The sequence below is a fragment of the Notamacropus eugenii genome, chromosome 2, assembly GCF_028372415.1.
Source record: "Notamacropus eugenii isolate mMacEug1 chromosome 2, mMacEug1.pri_v2, whole genome shotgun sequence".
In the NCBI taxonomy this organism is placed as follows: Eukaryota; Metazoa; Chordata; class Mammalia; order Diprotodontia; family Macropodidae; genus Notamacropus; species Notamacropus eugenii.
In genome coordinates this window covers 4,889,111-4,899,183 of record NC_092873.1, presented here as the reverse complement: position 1 = coordinate 4,899,183, position 10,073 = coordinate 4,889,111, and positions in this window count along the sequence as shown.

The window sequence follows — 10,073 nt, the reverse complement described above, 5'->3', positions numbered from 1 at the left end:
AAACCATCAGAATGCGAAGCTGATGTCCTCCCCTAAACATATCAGAGTCTGACTTATTTTATTGTCCATTTGTTGGGCCAATTTACTTTCCCATGGAGGTGACGAAAAAAGTCAGTATTTCCCTCACAGAGAGTCTTGAATCTCTTTTGGTGCTTGTTTCAGACCCTAGAATTTTGATTCACATGGCTCTGGGGGAGAAGTGAGGCTGTTGACCTGCACAGCCCTCCTTCACTCAAAACAAAGTCAAGTGCAAGGCATGTCATTATTTCTCTGATGGCATGGTCTTCAAACACGCACACACACACACACACACACACACACACACACACACACTAATCTGGTACAGGAACCTTCTTCCAAAGAGTAAGCCTCCAAAGCAAAACCTCATCTCCGAGTATTTATATATTTTTCAGAGTCAGAGGGCACTCAGGAAGATGAGTCTTTCTGATTCCAGGTCTGGCACTCTATCCACTAGCTGTTCCTAAATGAAACAATGGGCATAAATAATATTTACTGAAAGAAATAAATTATACTGTTACAACCATGGGGTGTCAAACTCTTTAATCAGAAGTGACTTGCTTTATATTGTGCGCATAGAACTCTGCTTTTCTTATTCCAATATTGATACATATGCCATGTTTTATTCTGAAGCATGTTTTCCTGTGTGTGGCTCAGTGGATAGAGCACTGGGCCTGGAGTCAAGAAGATTTGAGTTCAAATCTAAATTCAGTCACTTACTAGCTATGTAAACCTGGGCAAGTAACTTCATCACTGACTTCCTCAATTTCCTCAGTAATAATAGCACTTAGTTTCTAGAGTTGTTGCAACATGTGCAAGTCACTCTGCAAGCATTAAAGTGACCTCTCAGTCCTAGCTATCATTTTTACTCTCATGTAGCATCTGAAGACCAAATCACTAGAGAATCATAGGTAGCTACTTCCTGGCATCTCTCAATGGAGATCACAAGGATCATATTAGAAAATAAGCCTTCTGATTTTCTTCATCTGATCTCTTTATATGACACTGATGTAAACTCTCCTCACTTCTCACCTAAGACTACTGCGGTAGATTCCTATTTGGTCCCCCTGCCTCAATTGTCTTCTTAGTCTACTCCAATATCAGCACAACTATGAAAGAGATTTTCATAAAATGTAGTCTTCACCATATGACTTCCCACCTCAGGAAATACCACTAGCTCCCTATTCCTCCTAGGAACTAATATTAGCTCCTTAATTTCTTTACAACCTTGCCCTAATCTCTTCTTTCAGTTGTATTATACACTTTTCTCCATGATGCACTCTACCCTGAAGAAAACCCTCACTTCTTACTGTTCTGCCTACATGTCCCTCCCTTTCTTATCTCTGTGTCTTTGCCTTGGTGTTTCCCTTGTCTGGAACACAGTCTCTGGTCACCTTTGTGTCTTTCAACCACTAGTTCCCTTCAATATTCGGTTAAAGAATGATTTTCTATATGACACTTTTCCTGATTCTCCTGTGTTCCCTTATGCTAGAATATGTGTCATTACTACCCAATGTTCTTGGATTTTGTGTGTGTGTTTACAAATACATACATACATACACATGCATGAATTTGACATCTATATGGGAAATCTGTTATTTCCCATATAGAGTGTAAACTCCATGAACATAGACACGGATTCACATTACATTTACGTATTCAGCTCTTGGAACAGAGCTGGTCACATAGCAGGTGCTTACTGAATGCTTGTTCAATGTTAATTGATAATGATATTTTCCTACCTTCTGAACTTCACATTCTCTGAACTGGCTACTTCATGTGACCTTGTCAGCTTGTTTGTGTTGGAGGTGCTAGACTTAAGAGCAACATCTGTTAAGTAGAGAAACCTCTTGGAGCAATCCACCTATATTACCTTGGAAGCCATAACACCTCTTATCTTTTCATTTAAACCCTAAGCAACCTGGAGAAAGAGGGACAGTAGATTTATGGCTTAACTACCTCAGCAGAGACTCATAGGATCATAGATTTAAAGTTGGAACAGAGTTTAGATGCTATTAAGTGAACCCCTTAATTTTACACAGGGAGAAACTGTGACCAATCTAGTAAGTATGTGAAGCAGGATTCAAACTCAAGTCTTCCTGACTCCAAGTCTATCTACTTTGTATATACTATTACTATCTATGCCAGAGAGCTCCCACAGTAGCTCAGAGATTGAAGTCGGAAAGAGATTTCAAAGTCTATAGTTTTGCAGGTAAGGAAACTGGGGATGAGAGAAGCTAAATTACTTAGCAAGTGTCTGAGGCAGGATTTGAGCTTAGGTCTTCCTGACTTCACATCTGGTACCCTCTGCACTAGATGGTACTGCCTCTTTACTGAAAGAAATGAGTGGGGAAAAAATGGGACTTCATATGAAAGGACATTGACTCTTCCTTTCCCTCTCTGGTTGTCAGGTTCCTCATAACCAAAATAAGAGTAGGGGAAGGGAACACATATTTATTAAGCACCTACTTTGTGCCTGTCACTGTGCTAACCATCTTATTGATTTTTCTCATTGAATTATGAATTTGAACTAGATGAAGTCTAAGATCTCTTCCAGTACTATCATGTCTGTGAATGGTTTGATCATCCAGACCACATTACCATCTATCCTGTTCAGCACATTGGATTAGTCACTGTTTCCCAATATCTACCTGACTTTTCCCACCTCTAAGCAAAGGCACATGGGAGCTAAGGGACAAAATTGGTTACAGAAATGTGTCTATTACTGACTCAGTCTTTAGTGCACAGCTCAGACACAGGTAGTATTCAATGATCGCCAACTCTTTTGTCCAGTCAGAAGCAAACAAAAATCTCTCCAGCTTCCAAAAAAAGCTTTGTTAGTGCCTCTCTTAAGCAAGAAGAATAGTAGTATAATGGAATGCTGGAATTAGAAGAGACTTGAGAAATCATTCATATCAAACCTCTCATTTTCCAGAGAATGAATGAATTATCCCGAAGTCACACAGTGAAGAAGAGATGGGACCAGAAGTAAAACTCATACACCCTGGCTATGAGTCTGGGGCTCTTCCTACAACCCAATGCTGTCTGAACATTTGAACCTTCTCTCAATATAGAAGTGATGTATGTAAAGGATGGTAGACTTAGAGTCAATAGGTTCAAGTTCAAATCCCAGCTCTGTCTCATCAGTCGTGTGACCTTGGTTAGATCATTTCATCATTTTGAGCTTCATTTCCCTATCTCAAAAATAGTGACGATAATAATACTTGTATTCCCCATCCCCTTTATCATTCTCTCATTTATATAATAGACATTATGTACCTCTTCTGTCTTCTCAACCACGTAGTAAATTCCTTCAGAGCACACATCACACTGTATTCACTTTGGTAGTGTCTAAACCTAGCATGGTACAATATATAGAGTAAGAATTATGGGAGCATGAAACAGGATATGGAGTACTGGCCTTAGACTCAGAAAGATTTAGCCTCAGATCATGTATCTGACGCTCATTAGTTTTGTAGTCCTGGGCATAGTCACTCAGTCTGAGCCTTAGTCTTCTCCTTCATAGTCCTAGGAGTGCCTACCTCACTGTGTTGTTGTGAGGCTCAAATGAAACCATTTTACTTTCACCTTGAACTTGTTACCTTGTATCATGAGACTTTGTCTTCATTTGATGACATGAAGAGATCCTAGGATCTCTGGCAACTTCTGAAGGTTTTTGGAGAAGATGTGGTAAGTGTTTATAGAGTAATCCTTGTCATCCGCCATCTCCTGCATGGGAGATGAAAGTTGAGGGTGGGAAGGGTGGGTTCTATTAAGATCACCATTTTATACATGAAGAAACTGAGGCAGAAGTTAAGCACCTAAAACCATACATTTAATAAGTGATTGTGGAAGGATTCAAACTCAGGCTTTTCTGACTCCATATCTAGCATTCTATCTATTGTACCACTTAGTGACCCCATCCAAATCCTTAGAATGCAAAGCAGAGGAAAGTGTAGAGAAAGCCATTTATTTCAAGACTTCTAAACAACTCAGTTTTTTGGGGGCTCTTCATCCTTCTCCACAAATACAACCCTCCCTCCATGGGTTAAAACTAAAAAAAAAGAGTGAAGCCCCTACTCAACAGCATTTGTCACACTACCTGGCATGTATCAAGCAGGTAACAAATTCTTACTGGCTTAAAAATTTCTGGGAATGATCTTTTCTTTGTCCCTTAGTTCAGCTGGCCCTCTATTGGGAGATATAAGCAATCTATCATTAGACATCCATGGGAAGCATTTCGAGCTTGGAAGTACCTGTTCCCTTCCACTGTGGGTTGAATACCAGACTCTCCCCCAGACCCAGAGGAGACATTGCACATTTGTTTCTGACTTTTAACCCCAGTGTTCTTTCTGCTCATTTCATGTCCTTGTGCTTCTTGTCTTGGAAACAGCATCTTTGCTGAGCTGGTGACTCACTGGAGCTCCCTAAGACTGCTTTCTGCTGGCTTCAAAGTCTCTTACAGGGGCAATTGCTCTACTTCAGGATATCACTGCCAAAGTGGGGTAGGAAGAAAAGATAAAAAAAAGAATCTTTTTTCCTTCTCCCTACTGGACTGCTGAAAGGGTTTGAAAGGCAAGGCAAAGAGTTATTTCTTCACAAGACTTGGGTTCTTTTTCCTTTCTCATCACCACCAAAGATGATGCTCTCCTTACAGAGTTTCTCATTTATAAACTCATTTTAGGGTTAGAAATCTGGCTTTGTTAAAATCTGGCTTCCTTTAAATATCTTCCTTTATTGTGGAATGAGATTTGCCTTATTGTGTTCATCTACTGAAAAGAAAATAAAGTAAGAAAACCTTGACATGACTGAGCTCCTATGATGTGATGTAGGTGAGTTGTCAAGGAACTAATATTCAAGGGATGTATATAGCTCATAGGAGTTTTCATTAATATAACTGTGAGCCAGGCCCTGTGCTAAGCCCTAAAAATAAAGATCAACATTGAAGCCTTTGAGCAAGCAAAAGTAATCCTTGAAAAGTTGCACTGATTTGTAAAGGAAACATATCATAAAATTGTCTAGATTCTGAATGCAAAAATGTATTAATTTTCATATGAGTGGTTCCTTAGAATGCACAAGGTATTCCAAGTATATATGAGTCCTAAAAATGTAGAGGAAGAGATATGTCTTTTTCTCTGTATCTCTGCCTGTCTCTGTTTCATTCTCTTCAGTCTTCTCATTCTGTCTCTGATCTCTATGATTCTATTTCTCTTTTACTCTCTTTCTTTCCATGGCCTAGAGTATTGGTTGGCAGGACAGAAGAGATGAAGGTATCTCCCTTAGGGAGAGTGACAGAAATGAATAGCCAATGACAGCAGTGAGAAATGTTGCAAACTTAAGTGTATTAAGTAAGAGGGGGCAGTTAAAGACACCATAATCAATCAAAACCCAAATCTGAAGATGAGTTCCTAAGATGATCTAATTGTCTTACAAATCTGAGGCAACTCTATGGAGTCTTGGGTCGCAGAAAGAAGGCTTCTGTCTCTAGTAATAGAAATCTCTTGGCCTTAATGGGCCTTTTCCAATGGCCCTTTATTGCTCACTGGACCTACTTGTTTCTGAGACCAGGTAATGACATTCTGATAGTCTGACCAGGAGTTCACCAATACCTCCAGATTGAAGGGGTTTCCATGATTGATATGAAAAATGGGACCATATACCTAAAGTAGAAGACAAAAGCAGATGAGTCTAGAAATGTAAGACAACCTAAAGTGGGAAGAGATATGGGGGTGAAGAAAAGGGTAGGACCCTCCCAGCATGAATTGTTGTAGAAGTACCATTCAGTGCCACAACACTAACTCCAAAGGTGCTCTGTCAGCATCCTAGAAAGTGATATTGTCCAATCCTCTCTTACTTTTTTGTCTCCATATTCCCATCTCACCCTTCCCATTCTGTCCAGATTCTTTACTAAGGAAATGTAGGGAGAGATGAATCATCTCACCCTGAAGATGCCCCTACCATCGAGGCCCTTCCTTTAATTGGTGAGTTCCTGCCCACCATCAGCATTTCAGGAAGTGCTCAAGTCATCCTGTGCCTCCAGTTTTGATTCTCCACTCTTTTCTAGTTCATGTTCATGAGTGTACAACCTTCTCCTATCAACTATCTTTCATGTATTGTCTTCTCTCATTTCAATAGAAACTCCCTGAGAGTAGGGCTGCCTTTTTATTTGTTACAGTTTAATTCCCAGCACAGTAATTGGCATAAAGTAAGCGTTTAATAAATTCTCTTTCTCTCTCTCTCTCTCTCTCTCTCTCTCTCTCTCTCTCTCTCTCTCTCTCTCTCTCTCTCTCTCTCTCTCTCTCTCCTCTCTCCTCTCTCCCTCCCTCTCTCTCTCTTTCTCTTTCTGTCTCTCTCTGTCTCACTTTTGACTTCTTATTGCCTCTGTCTCTATATGTCTTTGCTTCTGTCTGTCTCTGTGTCTCTGTCTCTCTTTTTCTCTGCATTGTACAGTCCAGGAGAATAATGACAATGATTCTAGGAGACAGACTCTGTGCATATCTACTTTACAAATTAAGAAATGGAGGTTCAGAAAGCTATAGTGAACTAATCACAGTTCAAAACAGTTCTTCTTGGGTGGCCTCCCACCTCCTCATCCAGCTTCCACACTGAGATTCTCTGCAGCCCAAAGAAATCACAGTAATGCTTCACTTCTCCTTTTGTCTCTCATAACTATCTTCCCAGCTCACCTTCATTGCCTTTGAGAGACCTTTTATAAGAAATCTGTGTAGAGTCTGTAGTACCTTGGCCTCATGTAATGGAATAATTTTATATGAACCTCTCCCTCTGCCTCTCACAACACAACAGTACAGAGAACAAAAGAAAAGGGGGGACCTAGGACCAAGAAGGTGAGGCAATGACAAAAATAACATTTTGAGTACAGGAAAGAGGAGACATGATTTTAGAACAGTAGTTCTAAAAGAAACCTGCCAGTTTTGGGGTGCTGGAATCTCAGTATATCAGTATTGTGATATGACAGCCCCAAAAAGTAATGGCACCTTAGCAACATCAATAGAGATAAAGCTTTCAGTAATGGGGGTAAGGGAGCTGTCCTCCATCATTATCAAACCTCATCTGGAGTGTGGTGTTCAGTTTTGGGCACCAGGATCTGAGCTTCACCCCTCCAAATAGACCACATATGTCTTCTCTCACTGGCCCCTCTGAGGGAAATTCCTTTTGTTTTTTTCCCCTTACTTCCTTTACCTTCTTATTTTGGATTGGAGGCTAATGTCTTACTAGGGGATCTTCATTTGACCAGACAACTCTCAGTAGAGTAATTGGCTCATGTCAGCCTTGGAGAGTTCTTAACTTGGGAACTGTGACTTTGATCTTTTAAAAAATATATTTTGGTAACATTTCTATATAATGATTTCTTCTATAATCCTGTATTTGTTTTTATTTTGCAAATTTAAAAGCATGATTGTGAAAAAGATTCCATAATTTTCACTGGATTTCCGAAGGAAACCTCAATACAAAAAGCTTAAGACCCCCTGACCTAGGAGCAAACTGACCATCAGTCCATCTGGCTTCCCTTCTCCTATTTTCTATGAAGCTTCTTACCATAAGCTAAAAATAAAATGTCATCATGACATTTTTGAGTCCCCAAGCAAAGATGAAGATCTTGATTCTCTGGATAGAGATATAGCTAACTGCAGGTCTAAGTATATTTTTTTGCACTGAGTAGTCACTACAGCCTCCTTATTTACTTTTTCTACTTGTTAATAAAGGCATACACTCGATAACAATCAAGATCAATGTTTTATTTGTCTAGAGAAAGTTGGTTTTAAAACAAAGCTGAAAGTAGAAAAAAAAACAGCTTAAAATAAACACAAGATTTAAACATTAATCATTTCAGACAAAGAGGGAGGGGGGATTTCCTCAACTATCTGTTCTTGTTCAGGAAAAAGATCCCCAACAATGATCTCACATTCTAGTCACTGTTGTCCTGTTGCATCCCACTGGGGGATAAAAACATTAGGGCTCCTGATGGAGCACTAACCCCATTTTTCTTCCCATCTGTCCTTTGCCTCTTCTGTGTTTCTCACAGAATTGGGAACCTGACTCTCCAACTCATAGTCCACAACAACCCAATCTGTTCCTGGGTTGAGAAAATTCCAAAGCTCAATTCAGCTTCAGAACTTTGTCCTTCCCTATGGGGAGGCCAGGTTCCCTTTGAACCGGTCTGATCTCCACAGTTGTCTACTGTCAGGCAAAGTGACTTTGGAGATATTTAACTCTTTTGTAGACCTAGTTACAGGATCCTGTTTAAAAGGTGGATGGGACCTCAAGGGGCCACTTGTTTAACTGCCTCATTTTACTAACAAAGAAGCTAGGGAAGTTAAGTCTTCAGACCCTCCAGAACTTAGCACAGTCCCTCCAGCACAGTGACTGGTACACATTAGATGTTTTACAAATGTTCACTAGCTGAAGATTTCCACTCCTACTGTGAATGGCTGCCACCTTTAAATGTTTGGTCTCTCATCTTGTCTGTGGAAAAGAAGTTGACTTAGGGCACATTGGCCAACAGGAAAAGACCAAGATGAATGGACAGCTAGGGGGTAACTGATTTTTCCATTAAAGTGAGTTCCATCCTCCTAAGATCTCCGAAGGATGAATGGTAGTTAGAATATTTGATGCTTCCATATTTAACTTCTGTTAAATCTGTTACATTTCCTCCTTAATCCACAATATCAAAGATTGCCTGAAGTTTGAGTAAGCCCAGCCGGCATTCTGCATCACCTACCAATGTCCTTAGATTCAGTCTCATTTATGAATGCTGACCAAGGTCACCTTTGCATTGATTATCCCTGGACAACCTCTGCCCACACATATACCACAGATGGGAACTTTCGGGGTGTCTGATTCCTTGAACTCCTCTTCATTTGATAATCCAAGCAATTGTCTGACAGGCAGCAAGGAAATGCAATGTGTCATTTGCACCAACTTCCACCACTGCATATTGCTCTTTTATAGACTAATAGATTTCCTAGTCTTTCAGTTCCCTGATGTGGTTTACCATTTGATTGCAGAAGTTCCAGTACCTGGTATTGTTGCCAAGAATGTACCATGACCCTTTGTCCCATTTAGAGTTTTTGGCAGTGAACTTAAATATTGAAATGATATTTGTTCTGATTTATTTATTTTTTCATACATCTTTCAACTTCTCTTTGTTGTATGACATACTCATTTGGAATTTTTAATTCTCTTACATTCTATGATATTTTATGTCATATTTCAATGGGAAGCCATTTTTCCCTCATATGTCATCAAACATGGGTAGATTAATAATAGTTACCAAGTAAGTAAAATGTTGGGTTTTGTAAAATACTTTAAATAATTAACCCGTATTATCCTAACAATAACCCATATGACAGATTTCTATTGTTCTACCAGGAGACTTATAAGGCTCTGATGATCTCATTATAATAGGAGGAACTGGGCCAAAAGCCACCCTCTATATCCACCACCTGGAGTTCTGCCTGAACTCCCCATCTACCAATAAATCAGGTCTCTATGTATCTTTTTACCTTTATCTTACAATACGTACAAAATCATACCCACCAAAAACCATACAGTTTTGTTCTAAGAAAAGAAGTATTTAATATCATGTATAAAGATTTTTTTATCTCAGCAATGAACATGATCATTTTGTATATATTGAAGTACAAATACTTGAGTCAAAAAGGACATCTTTATTTCTGCAACATGCAAGCATATCAGTAATGAAATTAGTATATCTTTTTATCATCGGCAGTGAGGCAGCTGAGAATAGCCCCCGCTGCTCATAAATGGGCCAGCATCCCTAAATGCAAAAATGAAGCTGTGTCTATATAATCATAATAAAATCCTTAAAAATAAAGTCTAAGTATAGAAAGTTCACAAATATTTCTGCAAAGAGAATTGCAGTGGATATCAATCACCTGCCCCAAATCCTGTGGAGCTTCTCTGGAGTTAAGTGGAGATATGGTTATATTCTGAATTTCTAACACAAAGAGGAGAGAGTTAGAGGGAGAGGGGGCAGGTCAGAGAGAGCGAGTGGTAGAGAGAGGGAGAGAAAA